Source organism: Gossypium hirsutum, chromosome D01, assembly GCF_007990345.1.
Source record: "Gossypium hirsutum isolate 1008001.06 chromosome D01, Gossypium_hirsutum_v2.1, whole genome shotgun sequence".
NCBI lineage: Eukaryota > Viridiplantae > Streptophyta > Magnoliopsida > Malvales > Malvaceae > Gossypium > Gossypium hirsutum.
Genome location: NC_053437.1, coordinates 12,989,034 through 13,012,900, shown reverse-complemented (window position 1 = coordinate 13,012,900; position 23,867 = coordinate 12,989,034). Strand labels below are relative to the sequence as shown.

Below are 23,867 nucleotides of genomic sequence, written 5' to 3'. Positions count from 1 at the left end.
AGAATTTGAATGCATAGCTTGAATTACTGATCGTTAGGATATGTATTAAGCCTGTACTGTTATGGACATGGATTTTATATGGCCGTCTGTAACAATTGACAATTTCTGCCTGGAAGGAGCTATTGATTGTAGATAAGAATCAATGTCAATTGCTTTATTTATGTGTCTTCCAATATCCAAACATAAAGTTAACAATTGGAAGGACCAACAATCGGAAACAACAGGCATGATTCCCCATGGCAAATCCCAACATTAGAACCCCAAGGGTATTTTTATAGCGTTAAAGTGGTGTTATCCTACATAGGTTGAATCTATTGTCTATGATCTCTCTTTCAAGTTGGACTTTTACATTTATTATCAACCCAATTTAGGTTGAATGCTTGACATGGCATGAAAACTTGTATTGTTCTTACATGATACTCATGCCTGAAATTCTTTTATGAGTGTCGCTTGGTAAGATCTTCTATCTTTTTAACACATGTAAAGGAACTTGTTAAAATGGTTTTATCTCACATTCCCAGTTATTTTATACTCGTATTGATCTCTCTACCCATTATTGATCAGGTTAGATGCTTTATAGAAATATGATTATCACCGAAGGAATCGTTGTAACTCTTTTCATGAATCTTGAGTAAGGCTTTGTTTAGCGATACTTTTCAAAAGTAACTTTGGAGTGTAAGCAATTTTAGACAGATAGTTTTTGAATCTAATTGCCAAAGAGTTTGGAAAAAGCACTTTTGAAGTCAAATGATATGTTTAACACTAATGTATAATCCAATGTATTTTTATGTAATATTTATATTGAGTATCTGGATTGGACCGATTAATTTGTGAATTGGTTGAGTTGATCGATCAAATTAATTTTTCCTATTTATTCAATTAAATTAATCAAACCAATCAAACCAAGAATTGACGAACTGACTCGTTCGATCATTGATCGAGTTCTTAAAACATTGTTAATGATACAAATTTAATAAGATGTCATTTAGCTAATATAAATAAATAAAAATTTCATTAAAATAATTGATATTGAAAAAACGATATTCCCATCGAAGGGGGTGGATTGTGTTTGGTTTAATATTTGGAGGGAAAAGTTTAAAATTAAGAAACCAACCCCACAGAAATTAAGCCCAAAATCCAACGACCAAAATAACAGTACTTGTATTTTGTACTCTAATTCCTTTTCTCTCTCCTATTTTAAATGTTTCCCTTTCACCAACAAATCAAACCCGACCGCCGAAGAAGAGACAGCATCAGCGATGTCGCAGGGGGGCGGCATGGATTTCAATCTGGCGGAAGAGGTCCTTGCAGTCATACCCACTGATACTTACGAGCAGTTGGATCTGGCGCGTAAGATAACTTCTATGGCAATCGCATCCAGAGTGTCAAATATGGAAGGGAAGATGGGGAGGATGAGGGCGAAAATGTACGAAAAAGATCATATCATTTTCGAACTGGAAGATAAACTATCAACATTGCAGCAACTTAATCAAGATGCTGAGTCTAGATTCAAGATTGCTTTCGAGGAAAATGTAAGTCCTTTTCATTTTTCTCTTAATTTCTTTTCACTTATTGAACCAATTTTGGGTGTATTTTCACAGTGTTAGGAATGCAGGTTTTTTTTTTTTTGGGTGGGGGGGGGGTAATGGATTAGATTGGTTTCTTTTTTTTTTCTTCACTCTCTCCTTTCCCCCTTATTTTCTTTCGAGGTTATTTTTAACAATCTTGTTTCTGAATTTCTGTTGTTGGTATTATTTATTGAGTACAAATTCGATCTTTCTAAAGGTATTTGTATAAAATTGCGGGTTGTATTGTTCATGATTTTGACGACTTTGTATTGCTTATTGAAGATTAAGCTTTCGGAGGAGCGTGATTCATTGGCAATGACAGCAAAGAAACTTAGTCGTGATTTCTCTAAGGTGAGATTGAAAATTTTAATTTTATTTGCACTCATTTTTTTTTTCTAGAGATTAATTAAATAATCTACTTACGAAAATATGGTGAAGTTCATTAAGGTTTATAGTATTTAGTAACGTTAACGTTAACAATTTTGAGCTTTTGCTAAAGATTAAAACTCAATCGCAGTAGGAGCGGATCAAAGTTATTATGATTAAGAAATAGATACAGTTAAGTTTGTTGATTTTTCTAATTGCTTCTTACAAAATTCTTTAATGATAAAGTAGCTTAAGGTTTGCTTTAATTTAGATAAGAAATGGATTTAATAGTTAAATTTAATTAATTTAAAAATCAATTATTGTTTGAAATTTGTGGCTTGCTGGATTCCTAAAAGTTTAGTAAATTGTAGTGTAATAGGCCCAATTTACCCGGCCCGTTAGTGAAATAAACCAAATAAACAAATAAATAAAATAAAACCAAATTAACAATTAAAACTCCAAAAAATAACACAGTCCAGTTCTTTACATCAACAGGCCCAAATCCTAGTAGGCCCAACTAGCCTAAAGTTTTAGACACCCTAAACCCGAACACATTAGACCCACTAAGCTCAAAGGTTACAAACCCAACACTAGCCTAATACCCAGCCCAAATCAAGGCCGAAACCCTAGCAGCGAGCAAGCCCCAGCGGCGCAGCAGCCCTAACTCCCCTCGCGCGTGCCAAGCCTTTGCCTTCACGCATGTGCCTTCGCCTCCGTACCTCCACGTCGACTTCTGCCCCCGTACACCTGCAAATAGGATGCAAACAACGCAGCAAAAAATAGAAAAAATTGTATTTTTCGTATTTTTCATTTTTTGTTTACTTTTTTCGGCCTATAAAACAAAAGGCGAAACCTTTGTAAACGGTTACGCAGACAAACACAAAAAAAATAGCAAGAGCAATCAAAAAAGAAAAGTTTGCTGAAGATGACTTCTTTTTTCTTTTTTTTTTTCTCTCTTTCTATTTCTCCGATTCGCTTATTACTCTCGATACTTGTAAAATAAAGATAGGGGAAGGAAGACTTACCTCTGTGTTAGCGTCGACCGAAACCTCATTCACTTCGCCTCAATCGGAGTTCGGGTGAGGGCTGTGAGGCCGGAAATCGGTGGAGCTTTTGGTGATGTGAGACTAGGGTTGAAACCCTAGCGTAGACGAGAGGAGGGGACGACCCTCTTTTTTATTTTTTTATTTGTTAAGCAAACTGAGCTAAATTTTTTTAGGTTTAAATAATATAGTCGCACGGTGTCATTTTGGGCTAGGGTTAACAACCCTCAAAACGGCACCGTTTAACTTGCTTAACCCGATGACCCGGACCCAAAAGCGACTGAGATCCGCGCATTGAGGCCTTGGTAGGGTTATTTGTGCATTCGGTCCCCCTTACTTCGTAGTGTTTTCATATCAGTTTTTATTTATTTATAAATTTCGCACTTCATTTTGCTTTTGTTTCATCTGGGCCCAGATTATATGCTGTGTTTTTTAGGGACGGGGATTATTTCCCATATGGTCCCCCAAGTTATCCACGCATTGCATTCGGCCCCTTTACTTTGTTTTATTTTCATTTGGTTCTTTTAATTCTATTTTTAAGTTAGTCTAATCCCTTTCTTTTTTTATGTAGCAATTAATTTGATAATAATAATATTATTATTTATTAACCCTAGTATTATTTGTGTTATTATTAAACATTTCTTTTCATATACATGTTGCTTATTTAGATTAATGTATGTATATTATTTGGTATGTTACACATATATTTTTATTTACTTTAAAATTCATTTTAATATTATAATTTCACGTAGTGTTTCTTTTATCTTCCTTCAAATCTATTTCAAATTCACATATATATATATATTGTTTGTGGTAAAATTTGATGCATGTGATTTATTAATAATTTTCAACTTTCGCCCTTGTATGCTATTCACTTTTTAGTCTATTTCAAAAATTGTTTATATTAATTTACCCGATATTCCTTTTAATTCTTATTAATATCTACCAACATATAATATGAGTTTCTTGTCATTGTTATATTGTATTGTTTATTTATATTTATTGATTGTTTGACGTTCGCTAGTATACGTTTTAGTTCATGAATCATCATCTCGCATTGTACATCATTAATCAATCCTTTTTATTTTAAAGAATTACATTTAATTTCATTTGAGTATCAAAACCAATTTATCCAAAAACTTTCAAAATAACGCAATACCCGGAATTTGGAATCTTCGAGAGAATGAAGCCCTAACGTATTGGGTTCCAATTTTCCTCGTTGAATCTAAATAATCGAAAATTTTCTACAATCAAAGAGCATAAACCAAAAACTCACTTTCGAGAATTCAATACGTCGTGTCCTAATGTATTGGATGTGATGTGTCGCTTTCTCGAAATGAAGATTTTAAAATTTTCTACAATCAAAACGCATAAACCAAAAACTCACTTTCGGGAATTCGATATGTCGTGTCCTAATGTATTGGATGTGACGTGTCGTTTTCTCGAAATGAAGATTTAAATAATAAGGGCTATATTCAATGCTAGGAATTTAGAGAAATTGTGCCCTAACGTATTGAGTTTCAATTTTTCATCTAACTTAAAGCAACTGAATATCCCTTTTTAACTCCACCGCAAGAGTTTTGAAAATCAAAAGACAAGCTCATTCTCGAGGACTAAAAATGTCGTGTCCTAATGTATTGGGCGTGGCATCTTATTACTCTGAGACGAGAAGGTCTTTAGCATTCATCTCGATTTATCCAAACATCTTTTATAAAATTAACATTAATAAAAGGGAGGATCATAATTTTTAAAATTCGTCACGAATTTTCGATATTCGAAATTAAGACATTAATTAATCAATTCGGTACCAATTTTGGGCGTTACGAGGGTGTTAACCCTTCCTCGTGCGTAACCGACTCCCGAACCTATTTTCTCAAATTTCGCAGACCAAAATCATTTTCAAGGTGAGCCGATTACACCTTACTAAAAGGTTAGTGACGACTCCAGTTTTTGTTTTATTTTTAAGTCGACTATTAAATTTTTTTTTGTTTTCAAAAAAATGGTTTCGACAGCTTGGCGACTCCACTGGGGACCTCAAGAGAGTCAAGCTGTAAAATTGATTATTTTTGTCTTATTATTGAAAATTAAAAATTTAATTTGAAAAATTACGATCTTCTCATTACATTTGTTTATGGTATGATTACTGTAAATTGAGTTTTATATCTTTGCATCATATTGCATACAGACTGTTTACTATTACCCTTTTAAGTGGGAGTGAGAAAATAGTCCTTCGTGAGGTTTTCACCTCCGTGCAGGATAGTGGACTGCTTCCGGGATACATCCGTATCTATGTCTTCATAAGATTTTCATCTCCGTGTAGCCATAGGGAAATGTATTCCCCTGAACCGAACTCGGTCTGTATGAGCCTATAATGGGTGAGGATCGAGGAATCTGCTAGTTCGGGCACCTCAACTTTAGAACTGAACTGCATATAGGAAACACTAGGAGTCCACCCTCGATCGTATTGCGGAAACTCTAGCTGCTACCCCGATAGGTGTTTTTTTTTACTTGCTTGAAGTTGTGTCATTGTATGTTGCACTAACTTATGATGTCTTTTGCTATGTTTGCATGTCATTTCATATTCAAGTAGAGGACAATGCTGCTATCCATATGTGGTCGGAGAAAACACAATTAGAGAAAGGAGATAGTCTAGCCGGGGGGTACACGTCAGAGTTGTGGGACTACACCCGTATCAGTGTAACGCAAAATAGCCTTCAGGAATTAAAGGTAATATGGGATCATTGGGATGGCGAAACTAAGTAATTGTTCAACTCTAGTTATAAGGATTTGCCGTATCTACTCAACATGAAGGTAGATGAACATCTGTTTCGGGCCCTCGCTCAGTATTGGAACCCCGCATATGGTTGCTTTACCTTTGGAAGGGTTGATTTAGTGCCCACTATAGATATACAGCTTTGCTTCGTTGCCCGAAGATCCAAGTTGATAAAGTCTACTCTAGAGCCATTAATGTCCCAACCTTTGAAAAGAAGTTGATGAACATCACCGGAATGAGAGAGCAGTGGGTCACAGCACGGATCAAGCAGAAGGGGGAAAGCAAATGTATCCCTTGGAAAAGCCTGCAATAGCTGATTTTGGCATACCCTGATGCGAGGAAAAATGTCGACGTCTTTGCTCTGAGCATTTATGGGCTAGTAATTTTTCTTAGGGACCTAGAGCACGTAGAGGAGACGATCTCAGATCTCTTTGACCGACTTGATAAGTGGGTTATGCCAGTTCCGACAATTTTGGCAGAAACCTTTAGGTCACTAAATGCATGTCGAAGGACGGGTGAAGGCAGATTCATCGGATGTGTGCAGCTTCTACTTGCATGGTTCCACAGTCATTTTTGGAAAATTAATAAGGTTTCGTATCGAGTCTTCTCTGAAAATTATTTGCTATTAAAAGAGATAATAGACACACCAAGGAGAGATGATAAATCGGAAGAGAAATGGTTGGTTATTCTTCAGGATCTTTATGAGGAGGACATCGAGTAGAGAGCCCCGTGGTTGCTTCCGGATGAGATCTTGTACCGATGTAGTAATTTTGATTGAGTCCCGTTACTTGGAATCTGGAGAGCTGTTGGTTATGCTCCATTGATGGTGCTAAGACAGTACAGGTCAAGGTAGTTTATACCTGCAACCCAAGGCTTAGCTGAGTTCGAATTCTCATATTAAGACAATGGCTATAAAAAGAAGATTCGAGAGATAACCAGTGCATGGGACCAAACTCGACGGATGAAGAGATTAGTCGTAGGCCCGATGACAACTCCTGAATATAATGAATGGTGGGTTAAAAGAATCAATGATAATATCCCAAGACCAGGTCAAGGAGACAGTCCATCGATAGAAGAACATTTGCGGGTTGTTCCCTCTGAATTGGAAATTATAAAGCAAGATTTTGAGAAGAGGAATGCAGAGCTTGAAAAAATGATCGAGCAGTTGGAAGAAGAAAAGATGCACTTGGGATTAGATGTGGATGTTCAAAAGTTAGAGACTGAGAAATTAAGAAAAGGTAAGAACAAAGCTGAAAAAGATCTGGACAGTTTGAAGACAGACTATAAGAAGTTGAGTTTATCAATAAGAATTGCTGGGCTAGGGAAAACTTCAGAACAGTGGCGTCAAGAGATTCGAGAAGAAAATATCAAGGCTGATGGATGGGAAAAGAAATTCCGAGAGGTTCAGGCACGAAATGGAGCTTTAGAGAAGAGTTTGTCAGAGAACCAAAAGGAAAAATGTGAACTAAAAGGTAGAGTGGCTGAGTTAGAAAGATCTCTTCATCAGTACCAAAGTTGAAATTTCGCGATGGAATTGAGAGCGAACTTGAGCAAGATCGAAGAAATGAAAGAAAGAATAGAAGAGTTAGAATCGGCATTGCGAAATTGTGAGATCCGGACTGAGTACCTGGAAACCAACGAAAGTTGTCAAAGGGAGCAACTTCACCACTTTCAGAATCAAGTTGAAAACAGAGATCATATCATGGGAGAAGCTGTGGTTCAAATTCGAGAGGTAGCTAATCACCTGCAGACTTTGGCGGTACAAGCCGATGCACTGAGCGTAAAGTATGAGCTGGAATCAAGTTGGGGACAAGAATTAGCTTCATTACTTAGGAAAATTAAAGTTCTGAGCACTAGGGCAAAACCATATATGTAATCTGTTTTATGTAAAGAATTTTGTTTTCTAGTAAAGTTTTCTAAATGAAATTGAATCAGAATCGACGCCTCTTTGCACTCATGCATTCGCATTACATTGCATCATATGCATTAGAGTCCACCGAAAGACCCTAACCGGTTAAATCATTACAGCTAATCTGGAAACCGACAAAAGCTCACCAATTAAACATCAGTACGGTACTCGCCAAAAAACTAAGGAAATGGACCAAAGATTAGAGAAATTGGAGCAAATGCAAAAAGATATGCAAGAACGATTACTAGTATAAATGCAAGAGCGGCTAGATAAAATCCAATAAGACATTATGGAAAAATTGATTAAGGCTCAAAAAGATGCGATGGCTGAATTGACCCATCTACTGACGGGGAGAGTAGATAAGGGAAAGGGCCTTATGGCCAATCCTGGAGAAGGTAATGAGGATCCGTTGTGTTCTTCGAGTTTTACTCCACCAAATGTACAAACCCAAGCTGAAATATACCTAAGAAGACCGTCTGTCATAATTAGGCCGTAACAATTACAAACTGATGTCACAATCTCCATGATTTTCTAGGGAAGATTTAGTTTAAGCCTGGGAGATAACCCAATTAATCCTATTATTCCCGATTTTGATGAAACAACTGAAGAAGGAAAGGTGAACGCGGAACTACCAAAATAGTGGGAATATAGGTATAAATGGTTGGAGGAAAAATTTAAAGCCTTGGAAAGCGCTGATAGTAGTCAGGGAATTGACGCTAAGGATCTAAGCTTAGTCCTAGACCTAGTACTTCCTCCCAAATTCAAAATGCCTAAATTTGAAAAATACAATGGAACTAGCTGTCCCGAAATCCATATCACTATGTTCTGTAGAAGGATGATTGGCTACATTAACAATAATCAGCTGCTAATACACTGCTTCCAAGACAGTTTGGTAGGGGCAGCGTCCAAATGGTACAATCAATTGAGCCGTACCAAGATTGGTTTATGGAGGGACCTAGCTCAAGCATTCATGATGCAATACAGTCATGTGACAGATATGGTTCCTAATAGAATCACTTTGCAAAACATGGAAAAGAAGCCAAGCGAAATTTTTAGGCAGTATGCACAGAGGTGGAGGGAGGTTGCAGTCTAGGTTCAGCCACCCCTCTTGGAGAAAGGGATAACAATGCTCTTCATTAACACCTTGAAAGCCCCGTTTATCACGCACATGATAGGAAGTGCCACCAAAAGCTTCTCTAACATAGTCATGAATGGTGAAATGATCAAAAATGCTATCAGAAGCGGGAAAATTGATGCAGGAGAAAGTAACCGAAGGTCAGCTTCGAAGAAAAAGGAGAATGAGGTAAACAACGTGAGTACATATAAAAAAGGTTACTCAAAGTCGATTACGGTGAATCAACCGGGGAAGGTGACAGCCAACCAGCCAGGCTCATCAAGACAAGAATCTGGAGCAAGGCAAAGCACTGAGAAGCTCCAGTTCACGCCAATCCCAATGTCGTATAAGGAGCTGTATCAGAGGTTATTCGATACACATGTTGTTGCCCCTCATTATCTAAAACCCCTACAACCGCCGTACCCTAATTGGTATGATGCGAGCGCGCAGTGCGACTACCATATGGGGACTATGTGGCATTTCATAGAAAATTGCATAGCATTCAAGAAACTAGTTGAAAAGCTGATCGGTATGGGTGTTGTCAAGTTGGATGATTTGCTCAATACAGAAAACCCATTGCCTAATTATAACGAGGTGAACATGATGAGTGGAAACATAGGGAGAAATGTTAAGACAGACGTTGTAGAGGTAAGAACCCCTTTGAGATGGGTCAGGAAGGAGATGAAAAAATGGGGTTAATCATTGCAGATTTAGAAAAGAGTTATGAACAGAAAGGGAACTACTATGAGTTCCACCATGAGATAGGACACGAGATACAAGAATGTACAGAATTCAAAACTTTGGTTCAAGGCATGATAGATAACAAAGAGACGGAGTTCTATGAAGAAGTTTAAGAGAAAGGAAACATATGCACATTAAAATTAACGGCAGGAGTTCCAAAAGCTAATTATCCTGTGGTCATCATTTCGTGACCTAAGAATAGTGAAGTTAGAACATATATAATGTCGAAGATCATCATTCAGAAACCGGCAACCTTCCCTTACAAAGATAGCAAGAAAGTCTCATGGAACTATGAATGCAACATAACTGTTCCAGGAAAGGAGACTTCGGCTGCTATGGCAGAAGGGGATTAAGGTATAGGCTTTCATACGCGTAGTGGGAAGTGCTACGACTTGATAAACCCCCAAGCAGAACCGACAAAAGAAGGAGCTTCGACAGAAAAGAAAAAGAGAGAAAAAATAATCGTGCTTGAACCGTTGATCAATGAGCTAATAAAAGAAGAAGAAGCTAAGGAATTCTTAAAATTTCTAAAACACAGTGAGTACAGTGTTATGGAACAACTGCATAAACAACTGGGGCGTATATCGGTGTTAGCTCTACTCTTGAGTTCTGAGGCACATCGAAGTGCATTGATGAAAGTATTGAATGAGACGTATGTAGCTAATGACATTTCAGTCAATAAGTTGGATCGGTTGGTCAACAATATAAGTGCTGACAATTTTATCTTCTTCAAAGATGATGAAATACCTTCTAGAGGTAGGGGCTTAACTAAAGTTTTGCACATTACCACTCGTTGTAAAGGGTACACGTTGCCGAGAGTTTTGATTGATAATGGGTCTGCATTGAATGTATTGCCCCTGTCCACCCTAGATAGACTACCTGTGGATAACTCACATATGAAGGCATGTTAGAATATAGTGAGGGTATTTGATGGAACTGAAAGAAGAGTCATAGGAAGAATTAAGATTCCGTTGATAATAGGCCCAACCACTTATGAGGTAGACTTCCTGGTAATGGATATCAAACCTTCCTACAACTGTTTGTTGTGAAGACCTTGGATACACTCGGCAGGGGCTGTGCTGTCATCACTTCATCAGAAGTTGAAGTTAGTGTCAGAAGGTCGATTGGTGACGATAAGTGCTGAAGAAGATATCATCGCGACAGTAACTAACAATGCACCATATGTGGAGACCGATGATGAGGCACTAGGATGTTCTTTCCAGTCTTTAGAATTCGTGAACGTAATGTTTATTACCGAAGGAGATAGAATCCCGGTACTAAGAATATCCAAGACCACGAAGATGGGTCTGCAGTTGATGGTAGAAATGGGAGCCTTGCCAGGAAGAGGTTTGGGAAGTCATCTACAAGGAAGAGTTGAGGCACCAGTACTGAAGGACAGTTTGATCACTTTGGCCTGGGCTACAGACCAGATATGAAACAAAAGAAGGAAATAGAAAAGAGGCAGGAGAGAAGAAGGGCACGTTTGAGCGGAAAATAAGTCAAGTGGGAGCCTATGACCTTTCCCCACATATCCGAGACTTTTGTATCGAGAGGGATTATTCATTCTCAGAGAAGGATATCGGTAAAAGAAAGCATCAATGAGATGTTGGAAAATGTTCACATCAACGCCATTCATGATGACACAAATGAATAAGGGACCTTATTAGATATCCGTCCCTATGAACCTGAGAGTGTTTTAAATAATTGGACTGCAGAAGAGATACCTGAAGTTTTTAGAGCCTTCTCAGAGTAATATTCAGAACATACTTGTTGTTTTAGCCTAGAAACAATAAGAAATCCTTTGTGAAATAGGCTTATGTTCAAACATCATTATCTTAATGAAATTCATCTTTGCAGTTGTTTGGAACATATATTTCCTTTAAGATTCTTTCATTCTTTTATATGAGTAATTACTGCGGATTCTTTCATATTCATCCAAATCATTCTTTCATCAATTTTACAATCATACCATACGAATAAATATACTTAGAATTTTCACATTCTTTGTATACTCCTTGGCACCTGTAACAGGTCTCCAGATATCAATGACATTAGTGACTCTGCTATGGACTCAGAGAATCCTTTTGAACGAGACATGTGCTTAAAGGGATCTCAGGATTTTGAAGACGACATAGATAGTAACTTATCTCCAAACCTGTTGAGGATGGTAGAGTAGGATGAGAAACAAATCCTACTTCATAAGGAAGTGATGGAGATTGTGACCCTGGAGGAAAGAAAAGTAGTAAAGATGGGAACACGCATAACTAAAGAAACGAAGCGAGACCTCATCGCATTACTTCAGGAGTTCAAAGACATCTTCGCATGGTCATACCAAGATATGCCTGGTCTCAATACAGACATTTTAGTACACCGTCTTTCTATAAGAGATGATTGCAAACCAGTTCAGCAAAAACTTCGAAGAATGATGTCTGATGTTGTGCTAAAAATAAAGGAGGAGGTTCAAAAGCAGTTCGATACTGGATTCCTATAAGTGGTCAAGTACTCAGAATGGGTGGCCAACATCGTACTCGTTCCTAAAAAGGATGGGAAGGTACGAATGTGTATAGACTACAAAGATTTAAATAAGGCTAGCCAGAAAGATAATTTTCCCTCGCCTCACGTCGACACATTGGTGGACAACACGGCAGGATACTCATTATTTTCTTTCATTAACGGTTTCTCAGGATATAACCAAATTAAAATGTATTTTGAAGATATGACGAAGACCACATTCATAACCCTATGGGGAACCTTCTGTTATAGGGTGATGCCAGGAGTTACATACCAGAGAGTCATGGTGACCCTTTTCCATGACATGATGCATAAAGAAATAGAAGTCTATGTCTACGACATGATTGCCAAATCTCAAACAGAGAAGGAACATGTGCAAGTCCTGAGAAGTTGTTTCTATGATTAAGAAAGTTCCAACTCAAGCTCAACCCAGCCAAGTGTACCTTTGAGACTAGGTCTAGAAAGCTTCTGGGGTTTGTAGTCAGTGAAAAAGGGATTGAGGTCGACCCGGACAAAGTCAAAGCAATACAAGAATTACCTCCACCGCGTACTCAAAAAGAGGTTTGAGGTTTCCTAGGGAGATTGAATTATATTTCTAGGTTCATTTTAGAACTAACTGAGAAATGCGATCCCATATTTCGTTTTCTGAAGAAGCATAACCCAGGTGTATGGGATGAAGAATGTTAGAAAGCTTTTGATAAAGTAAAGTAGTACCTGTCCAGTACCCCAGTATTGTTACAGCCTAATCTGGATAAACCGCTGATCCTATACTTAACGGTGTTTGATAAGTCCATGGGATGCGTGTTAGGTCAACATGACGAGACGGGGAGGAAAGAGAAGGTGATATACTATCTTATTAAAAAAATCATCGACTGTGAAATGAGATATTCGCCTATTGAAAAATTATATTGTGCCTTGATCTGGACGACGCGAAGATTGAGACAATACATGCTCTACCACACCACTTGGCTAATTTCAAGATTAGACCCCTTAAAATATATGATAGAGTTATCTACGCTGAATGGGAGGATGGCTAGATGGCAGATTTTACTCTTCAAGTTTGATATAGTCTATATAAATCAAAAGGGTATTAAAGGGAGTGCAATAGCAGACTTTTTAGCCAGCCGAGCTTTAGAAGACTATGAACCTCTAGATTTTGATTTCCCAAATGAAGACTTGATGTGCGTGGCAACTGCTGAGCATGATTCTCAAGAAAATCATCCTTGGAAGCTAAATTTCGATGGAGCTTCAAATGCCGTAGGAAATGGGATTGGGGCAGTCCTGATATCCCCAAATGGAGACCACTATCCTTTTACCAGTAAATTGGATTTCGATTGCACAAATAATATGGTCGAATATGAAGCGTGCATCAAGGGCATCCGAGCAGCCATAGAACGTAAAATTAAGACGTTAGAGGTATATGGGGATTCTGTATTGGTAATATACCAACTCAAAGGTGAATAGGAAACGAGAGACCTCAAATTAGTAAGGTATCAAAAGTTGGTCCTTGAATTGACGGAAGAGTTTGATGACATTACTTTCCACTATCTCCCACGAGATGAGAACCAAATGGCTGATGCATTAGCCACTTTAGCTTCCATGATCAAGGTGAACAAGCTAGAAGATATGAAACCTATCCAGATGAGCATTTATGAGACCCCGGCTCATTGCTACAATATCGAGGAAGAGAAAAAGGTTAATCATCCTTGGTACCAAGACATATTACAATACGTGAAGAATCGCGAGTACCCTGAGCAGGCAACGGAGAATGATAAGAGGGAATTAAGGAGATTAGCTATAGACTATGTCCTAGATGGAGAGATTTTATACAAAAGAGGGAAGGATCAAGTACTACTGAGATGTATGGATAATGTGGAAGCCAAAAAAATCCTAGAAGAAGTCCACGAGGGCATTTGTGGAACGCATGCTAATAGATTTACGATGACTAGACAGATTATGAGATTCGACTATTACTGGTCTACCATAGAAGGAGATTGCATCAATTATGCCAAGAAGTGCCATAAATGCTAAATCTATACAGACAAAATACACGTACCTCCGTCACCTCTTCACGTCATGACTTCTCCATGGCCTTTCTCCATGTGGGGAATGGATGTTATCAGACCCATATCCCCAAAAGATTCTAACGGGTATCGTTTCATCTTCGTGGTTATTGACTATTTCATTAAATGGGTAGAAGCTACTTCATATGCTAATGTCACGAAATCAGCAGTCAGCAAGTTCTTGAAAAAAGAGATCATATGTAGATATGGAATGCCTAAAAGAATCATATCTGACAATGTATTGAACTTGAATAATAGTACAATAGCGGAAGTCTGCAGCCAATTCAAGATCAGACACCACAACTCGTCATCGTATCGCCAAAAAATAAACGGCGCAGTGGAGGCAGCTAATAAGAACATCAAGAAAATTGTAGGGAAGATGACTGAGACTTACAAAGATTGGCATAAGAAATTACCATTCGCTCTCCTTACCTATCGAACAGCTATTAGGACTTCTACTGAAGCAACGCCTTTCTCTCTAGTTTACAGGATGGAGGCACTATTACCCATTGAAGTAGAGATCCCCTCTCTCCAGGTGCTAGCCGAACTAAAGTTAGATGAGGCTTAATGGATCCAATCTCGATATGATCAATTGAACCTAATAGAAGGAAAAAGGCTAAAAGCTATTCGCCATGGACAGATGTACCAGAAACGATTGATGTGAGCCTATTATAAAAAGGTTCGTCTTAGAGAATTTCATGAGGGGGACCTGGTGTTGAAAAAGATCCTTCCTCTACAAAAAGATTTTAGGGGGAAATGGATGCCAAATTGGGAAGGTCCTTATGTCGTAAACAAGGCCTTTTCAGGTGAAGCTTTGATTTTGAGTGAGATGGACGGTAAAAGTCTGACTAATCCAGTAAACTCAGACTTAGTCAAGAAATACTTCGCATAAAAAGGAGAAAAGACCAAGGTGAAAACCCGCAGAGGGTGCTTTGAGTCCTAAAAAAAAGAAAGATGAAAAATAAAAAAGAAAAATAGAGAGGCCAAGGTGAAAACCTGCAAAAGGCGCATTGAGACCAAAGGGGATTTGAGTTGAAAACTCGAAAGGGGCGGCTCAAATTTTGGATCTAAATGGGGCACAAGGTGATCCGAGTAACTTGAATTTTGACCGAATTAAGGCATGTGATGATCTTGCTATACCTGAACAAATAGAAAGAGGTAGGCGATGCCTTGGGGCATCAATAGAGTACTGTAGATCTCCTAAACACATGTCAACCTCAGAAGGGTCTTCAGAAAGTTTGTGCAGAGAAATTCAAGCTGTGATATTTGAGGCACCTAGTTTTCATACTATTTATATTTGATTCTATTATTCTTGGAATACTTCATTCTTTTGCAAGATACACATTACCAATCAATTCATTTGTTACTATCTTCGATAGTTTATTCGTTTCGAGCTATGTTCTCAAATCAATACTATTTTACCCATCATTACATTCTTCTCCCAAGCATGTTGCATTGGAATAATGATTAATGGACTAATAAAAATTTCACAATGGAAGTTTTGCATATTACTCTAGAAGTTTCTAAATAATATAGTAACCTGAAACATGACTATTGTTTAGAATGCACTAGATTTAAAAGTTGAAATATCTAGGAAGGAAAAGTTTAAATTGAGACTATCCCTTCAAATTTTGTTGTCTAAATATTGATTGAACAAAGTGACAAGATGTCATGTCGGTGATAGGGTTCCAGTGAACAAGCAAGCAAGCAATAAGAGGGGGTTTCCTTAGAGAAGAGAATCCTTCATTTGTGCATAGATATTTGGTATGACACCATAGGAATGGTGCAAAGGACCAAAGCGTTTCACATTCTATATCCTTGAATTGCGACAAGAGAGGTTTGAGAAAAGCCAAGTTTTTCTACCATTGGGTTACATTGAGAGAATGATGGTACAAATTTTACGTCCGAGTGGATTGAACTTGGGGGTTTATAGTGGGGGAAATCTGACTAAGTGTTTCTTCAGAAAAGTCAACCGGGCAAGAAGGTGTTATAGCACGTCAGTGATAAAGCCTTAACAAACCTCGAGCAATGATAACTTAAGCGATGGAGAAGGATCATTCTCAAAAATGACATTCGACATTCATACATCATTCATACATGCCTAGTTAGGAACATTTGACTCATTCTAATCATGACATCCTAATCACTAGGCTAATTAAGTTCATAAATGAATTATACAGGTCATGTTCCCCAGAGAACAGGTCGGTGAAATCACAAAACCTAACTCCCTGACCAGCAGTGGAATAGGTTGAAGATTGTAAGTCCTATCTCCTTGACCAGCAGAGGAATAGGTAGAAGATTGCAAGTCTAACTCCCTGACCAGCAATGGAATAGGTTGAAGATTGCAAGTCCTAACTCCCTGACCAGTAGTGGAATAGGTGAAAGATTGTATGTCTTATCTCCCTGAACAGCAGTGGAATAGGTTGAAGATTGTGGATCCTGTCTCCCTAAGCAGTAGTGAAGCAAATTGAGGACGACAAATCTTACTTCCCCAACGTTGCAGTCAAATAAATCGAAGCTACGAAAGCAAATCTTATTTCTCTGGCATTGCAGTAGAGCGAATCGCATCAGACTTCTCTTCAAAGTTGCAGCAGAACAAGTTCAAGCTATGAGTCATATCTCCCTGACGTTGTAGTGGAGTGGATCGAAGCACCAATTCCTACACATCTGAAAAGGAAGTAGGTTGAAATAAGGCTACCAAGGTCCGACACGACTGGGAAAAATTGGCCCTTTTTAGTCTTTGCTTCATTCCCGTTACACGACAATAAGCAAAGAGGGGCAGTTGAATAGGCTCAATCTACCCGGCCCGTTAGTGAAATAAACCAAATAAACAAATAAATAAAATAAAACCAAATTAAAAATTAAAAGTCCAAAAAATAACACAGTCCAGTTCTTTACATCAACAAGCCTAAATCCTAGTAGGCCCAACTAGCCTAAAGTTTCAGACACCCTAAACCCGAACACATTAGACCCACTAAGCTCAAAGGTTACAAACCCAACACTAGCCCAATACCCAGCCCAAATCAAGGCCGAAACCCTAGCAGCGAGCAAGCCCCAGCGCCGCAATAGCCCTAACTCCCCCCGCGCGTGCCAAGCCTCTGCCCTCACGCATGCGCCTTCGCCTCCGTACCTCCACGTCGACTTCTGCCTCCATACACCTGCAAATAGGATGCAAACAACGCAGCAAAAAATAGAAAAAATTGTATTTTTCGTATTTTTCATTTTTTGTTTACTTTTTTCGGCCTATAAAACAAAAGGCGAAACCTTTGTAAACGATTACGCAGACAAACACAAAAAAATAGCAAGAGTAATCAAAAAAGAAAAGTTTGCTGAATGTGACTTCTTTTTTCTTTTTTTCTTCTCTTTTCTGTTTCTCCGATTCGCTTATTACTCTCGATACTTGTAAAATAAAGATAGGGGAAGGAAGACTTACTTCTGTGTTAGCGTCGACCGAAACCTCGTTCACTTTGCCTCAATCGGAGTTCGGGCGAGGGCTGTAAGGCCGAAAATCGACAGAGCTTTCGGTGATGTGAGACTAGGGTTGAAACCCTAGCGCAGACGAGAGGAGGGGACGGCCTTCTTTTTTATTTTTTTCTTTGTTAAGCAAACTGAGCTAAAATTTTTTTTTAGGTTTAAATAATATAGTCGCACGGTGTCGTTTTGGGCTAGGGTTAACAACCCTCAAAACGACACCGTTTAACCTGCTTAACCCGATGACCCGACCTAGAAGCGGCTGAGATCCGTGCGTTGAGGCCTTGGTAAGGTTTTTTAGGGACGGGGATTATTTCCCATATGGTCCCCCAAGTTATCCACGCATTGCATTCGGCCCCTTTACTTTGTTTTATTTTCATTTGGTTCTTTTAATTCTGTTTTTAAGTTAGTCTAATCCCTTTCTTTTTTTTATGTAGCAATTAATTTGATAATAATAATAATATTATTATTTATTAACCCTAGTATTATTTGTGTTATTATTAAACATTTCTTTTGATATACATGTTGCTTATTTAGATTAATGTATGTATGTTATTTGCTATGTTACACATATATTTTTATTTACTTTAAAATTCATTTTAATATTATAATTTCACGTAGTGTTTCTTTTATCCTCCTTCAAATCTATTTCAAATTCGCATATATATATATAGATATATATATTGTTTGTGATAAAATTTGATGCATGTGATTTATTAATAATTTTCAACTTTCACCTTTGTATGCTATTCACTTTTTAGTCTATTTCAAAAATCGTTTATATTAATTTACCCGATATTCCTTTTAATTCTTATTAATATCTACCAACATATAATATGAGATGCCTGCCATTGTTATATTGTATTGTTTATTTATATTTATTGATTGTTTGACGTTCGTTAGTATACGTTTTAGTTCATGAATCATCATCTCGCATTGTACATCATTAATCAATCCTTTTTATTTTAAAGAATTACATTTAATTTCATTTGAGTATCAAAACCAATTTATCCAAAAACTTTCAAAATAACGCAATACCCAGAATTTGGAATCTTCGAGAGAATGGAGCCCTAACGTATTGGGTTCCAATTTTCCTCGTTGAATCTAAATAATCGAAAATTTTCTACAATCAAAGCGCATAAACCAAAAACTCACTTTCAGGAATTCGATACGTTGTGTCCTAATGTATTGGATGTGATGTGTTGTTTTCTCGAAATGAATATTTTAAAATTTTCTACAATCAAAACGCATAAACCAAGAACTCACTTTCGGGAATTCGATACGTCGTGTCCTAATGTATTGGATGTGACGGGTCATTTTTTCGAAATGAAGATTTAAATAATAAGGGTTATATTTAATGCTAGAAATTTGGAGAAATTGTGCTCTAACGTATTGGGTTTCAAATTTTCATTTGACTTAAAGCAACTGAATATCCCTTTTTAACTCCACCGCAAGAGTTTTGAAAATCAAAAGACAAGCTCATTCTCGAGGACTAAAAATGTCGTGTCCTAATGTATTGGGCGTGACATCTTATTACTCTGAGATGAGAAGGTCTTTAGCATTCATCTCGATTTATCCAAACACCTTTTACAAAATTAACATTAATAAAAGGGAGGATCATAATTTTTAAAATTCTTCACGAATTTTCGATATTCGAAATTAAGACCTTAATTAATCAAATCGGTACCAATTTTGGGCGTTACAAGGGTGCTAACCCTTCCTCGTGCATAACTGACCCCCGAACCTGTTTTCTGAAATTTTGCAGACCAAAATCATTTTCAAGGTGAGCCGATTACACCTTAATCAAAGGTCGGTGACGACTCCAATTTTCGTTTCATTTTTAAGTTGACTACTAAATTTCGACATGTAGGTTTCAAATTAAAGCAACAAGTTGTTTGTTTTGTGTGAAAAATGTATATTCAGAAAGGAAAAAAAGAAGAACTCCTCCAATCATTTTTGTTCAAAGGAGTACATTTCCGTACTTGTAGAAAATACAGAATTAGAATATGTATTTTAGTTACAAATATATCTGCAAAGTAACTGCTAACCACTGTACCTGTGAGATTTATAACTTCAACCGTGAAGTATTTGTTACTTTAATATTCTTTCTGTGTTCTTTTATATGCTCCATTTGCTGGGAGGTAAACAGGCTGTTTTGATATCCAAATAGTTTTACTGGCTGTTTTGATATTCATTTGAAATGCAGTCAACAATTTCTAATAGCAAATTGCATGCTAATAATAATTTACTCATTAACCAGTACTCGTATTTTAAAATGACTTTCTAGATAAAGAAATTTAAGGAATTTCTTTCACCAAGATATGTATTCTCGATGTTAGTGAGTGGGGTTCTTACTAAACCTGGTTCTTTATTTCTGTGCGACATGATGGTGTTAAAGGCTTAAGAGTTCACTTGCATTCTGTATGTTTAGTGTATTACATTATCGTTGCTTGATTAAAGCATTTTGAATGATTACTTCCACATTGGAAACTTTTTTTTGATAATTGGGGTTGGAGGTAGGGATGCTAAGGATTGAACTCAAGCTCTCATGCCACACAACACAAGACTCTTGCCACCTGGTATATTTAAGCATGCTTTGCTTGTCTAGTAGGTAGTCTAACTGTTTGGACATCCTTCCTTTGTTGAAGAAATCAGATAATATTTTCTACTATAATCATGGTTGTTCATTGTTCTCTCTCTCTCTCATCATTATCATCATCATCATCATATTATTATTATTTTCATGTGTTTTATTCTGAAATTTGAAGCATAAAGAATAACATATTCTAGTTTTTTGACAGTTGGAGGCTTTTAAGTGACAACTGATGCAATCACTAAATGATGACCATGCATCTGTAAGATTTTCATATTTAGCCATTCTTGTTTTTAATGCATTTCTGTTACTTCTATTTAAATTTTGGCCAACTTTATCTGCACTTCATTTCTCTGTTTACTTTCTATCTGTTGAGACAATTGAGAAGAAACCATTTTCTTTTAACCTTGCTCTCAATCCTTTATAACAACAAGCTGAAACGGTTGATATTGGGACCTGTGATCAGTCAGTCCCTAAAGCCTATCCTGATCAGGGTATTATTTGATTTCACATATTGCTTCGATTTTCTTCTTTATTTTCCTCTTTCATCATTCATTATTTCTCACTTCAGAAATTCAACAATAGCCTATCTCCTCCTTTCCTTTCTTTCCATGACTAACTTCTATCTTGCTGCCAATATTCTGATCAATGATAGTACCTCCTGCCACGTAGATGATGGGATAAATGACTTCACATCAGTTCGTTCTTCTAATGGTTCTATGGACATGGCAAGCACAGTTGATGAAGGTAATTGGACAAGTCTACTAATTTCTTTGCAGTATGTTTATGTCTATGTATCATAGGATCCTAAGGAACCAGCATCTATGTTGGAAATGGTTTAGCATCTTGTTATAAGATTGGAAACTGGACAGAGCATATAAATTGGCATACTTTTTAGTGAACAAATTTAGAGGATTTCTATCAATAACTATTGTGCTTTTTTTATTCTAGTCCTTTGATATTTTAAATATTTCATTGGATCGACTTCTCTTCAAAGAAAACCTGAACAACATTTGGATTTAAAGCTTTAGACTTACTTTTAGAATTTCTATACTGAAAACCAATTATGCTAGAAGTCAACAATGAACTGAAGTTAAGGATGATTTTTTTTTTAAAAATGTGTTGCATGAGTTCATTTGCAAATAAGTATACGAGTTTTTGTGACATATGTGGTATATATTTATCAGGTAGTCATTGTTAATGTGGCAGCCTTTCTCCAAACCTTGCCCTAAGACATTAAAACCTTTACAAATCTAAAGAAACATAAATAATTGTGTATTGTAAAATATATATATAATTTGACAGAAAATATGTGGCTGCTTAAGTTATTTGACAAGTTTGTGGATACTTTTGTCCAAATTATAATTTGTCTCAAGCCACTCGTTATACTGTTGTATAGATTATAGATATAATGTTACAAAAGAACATAATAATGCTCTTTTTCTTCTCATTTTTTTCTTTTTTTTTCTTTGTAGAACTGGTAAAAATAGAATTTATTTCAATCTTTTGGTAAGTATCCTAAACATAAGAAACAAGAACTTCCCTTCCTACTACTCTAGAAAGTAGGGGTGAGTGTGGTTATTGTGACTCTTGATCAACTCCGTTTAATGGATTTTGATTGATCCAGTTTGGATCTGCATGTATGTTCATGGTCTAAAATTTTAAAAGTAACATTGTTTGGGTCAAGTTGTAGTTTTGGATGGCTACCACGTGTGACTTACTTGAACATGAAATCAGGAGACTTATCCTAGGATCAGCCGATCAATTTCCTCTTGTTTATTTGCAAGAATCTTAACTGTGAATTTGATATTCGATCAACTTGATGAATTTAGGATGCTTTATAATTTTGTTTTATGTCTTTTTCTATTTTCCTGACCCGTTTCTCAAGGTTTTCAAGTTTGTAATGGTACATTCAGTGTTATAACTTATCACGATATGCATTTTATTGGTAATGAGAATATCTTTGCCCAAACTGAGTTAATTACTTTACCTCTGCAGTCAGTGTTTTCTTGACGTGGAACTGACAGTAGGAAACAGAAAATGTAAAATAAATTATTAAGTCCTGGGATTGATGTGTTCCTCAAGGAAGCTTAAAGGGATTTCATAAATTATATAGATAAAGATACGAAGTTGTATGTTCTACTACTTCAATGCATTCTTTAACTTGTTTTCAAATACATTAACATGTTACTGGAATGATTCTGATCAGTAGTTATGCCAAAATTTGGGAAAGAATCATACTTGATTGGTTTTCTGGAAAAAGAAACTGAAACTTCATTAAAAAGCTCTATTTTGATATGGATTTTAAGCTGATATTTATCAAACAGCCTCAAGACATGCTGGACAAATATTTTCTAGAACTCCATATATCACACCACGGTTGACTCCTACTGGAACAAAAATTACATCCACCAGTGGTTCCCCTAGTGGGTATTCTGCTGCTGGGTCTCCCCCGAAAACTTCAGGTGCAACTTCTCCAACAAAGCCTCAATATGATGGGCAGACTTCAGTCTCATGGTACTTATGAAGCCACCAGTTGTCTGCAGCTGACTCTCCTCCTCGTAGGCATTCACCGCCAGGTTTACAAGAATTGCAGTTATTCTGATAGACCAACTGGTTTTGTTTTCTAGTATTAGTTATCTGTTTTCCTTTTTTTTCTGCTGAGCCATTTTTCTTATATTTTAAAATATTTTTAGCTCGGATTCCTCGAATTGATGGAAAGGAATTCTTTCGTCAAGCCAGGTAAATTTTATTCTTTTCTCAAGCAAGAGTGTGTAGATACATTTTATGATCCCCTGAGAGTTCCTGGATCTTCTCAAGCTGATCTGAAGTATTTGTAGTGTAGGAGTCAACTTTCCTATGAACAGTTCAGTGCATTTTTGGCTAACATCAAGGAACTGAATGCTCAGAAGCAAACTCGAGAGGTAATGAGTTGTTGAGTTATCAGAGACTTTATGCCAGTTCAGTGTCAAACGTTTTGTGCTTAGTAACACTGGTCCTTTTTCTCCGGGAAACTTTGAGGAAGGCTGGAGAGATATTTGGGACAGATAATAAGAATCTGTTTCTATCATTTCAAGGACTGCTAAATCGCAGCATTGCTAAATCTTAATTATCTCCTGGTGAGATACTTCACCATTACCAGTACGTCTAATTCTAGACACCATCTGTGTGGTTTGTGAATTGCCATATTATTCATAGCATTGGGCAGATGCTATCTGCCTGTCCATTATAAGGTTCATGTAATCCTTTTCTTGAGCTGCTTCCTTGTAGTCTGGCCATAGACTCAATAATTATGACACCTGATAGACATTTCGTGAATTGTAAGAACCTTTTACCTTCATAAATTCACATGCTTGATAGAAAACTTTGTGCCTCTTTACTGAAACAAATAATGCATGCTCTGATGAATGATTGGCGAAGGATTTTTTACCTTGTTCCAATGTCTCTTTTGCAACGGCGTTGTTAAAAGGTTTATCTGGACAAGGAAAAAGGAGTTGAAGATCTATTGCTTTGTGATTGTGGAAGCTATCACCACTTCTTAGAAATTGAATTAGGGAAATTATCACAAATGATTGCCTTTGCTTTAATCTGAAGGCCTAAACTTGTTTTTATTCTTTATCGAAGTAATGATTGAATCTGAAGAGGATTTTGAAACTAATTGAATAAACATGCTGACCTAAAACGACGGTGAGCTAACAACAGTGAGCTTGTTTCA

The 23,867-nt window shown here is 37.0% G+C and overlaps 1 pseudogene; it reads left to right on the top strand.

The window, feature by feature from the left end:
* Positions 1-1,160: 1,160 nt before the first annotated feature.
* LOC107921849 (uncharacterized protein At4g15545-like) lies at positions 1,161-23,261 on the top strand (annotated as a pseudogene).
* The last annotated feature ends 606 nt before the right edge of the window (positions 23,262-23,867 follow it).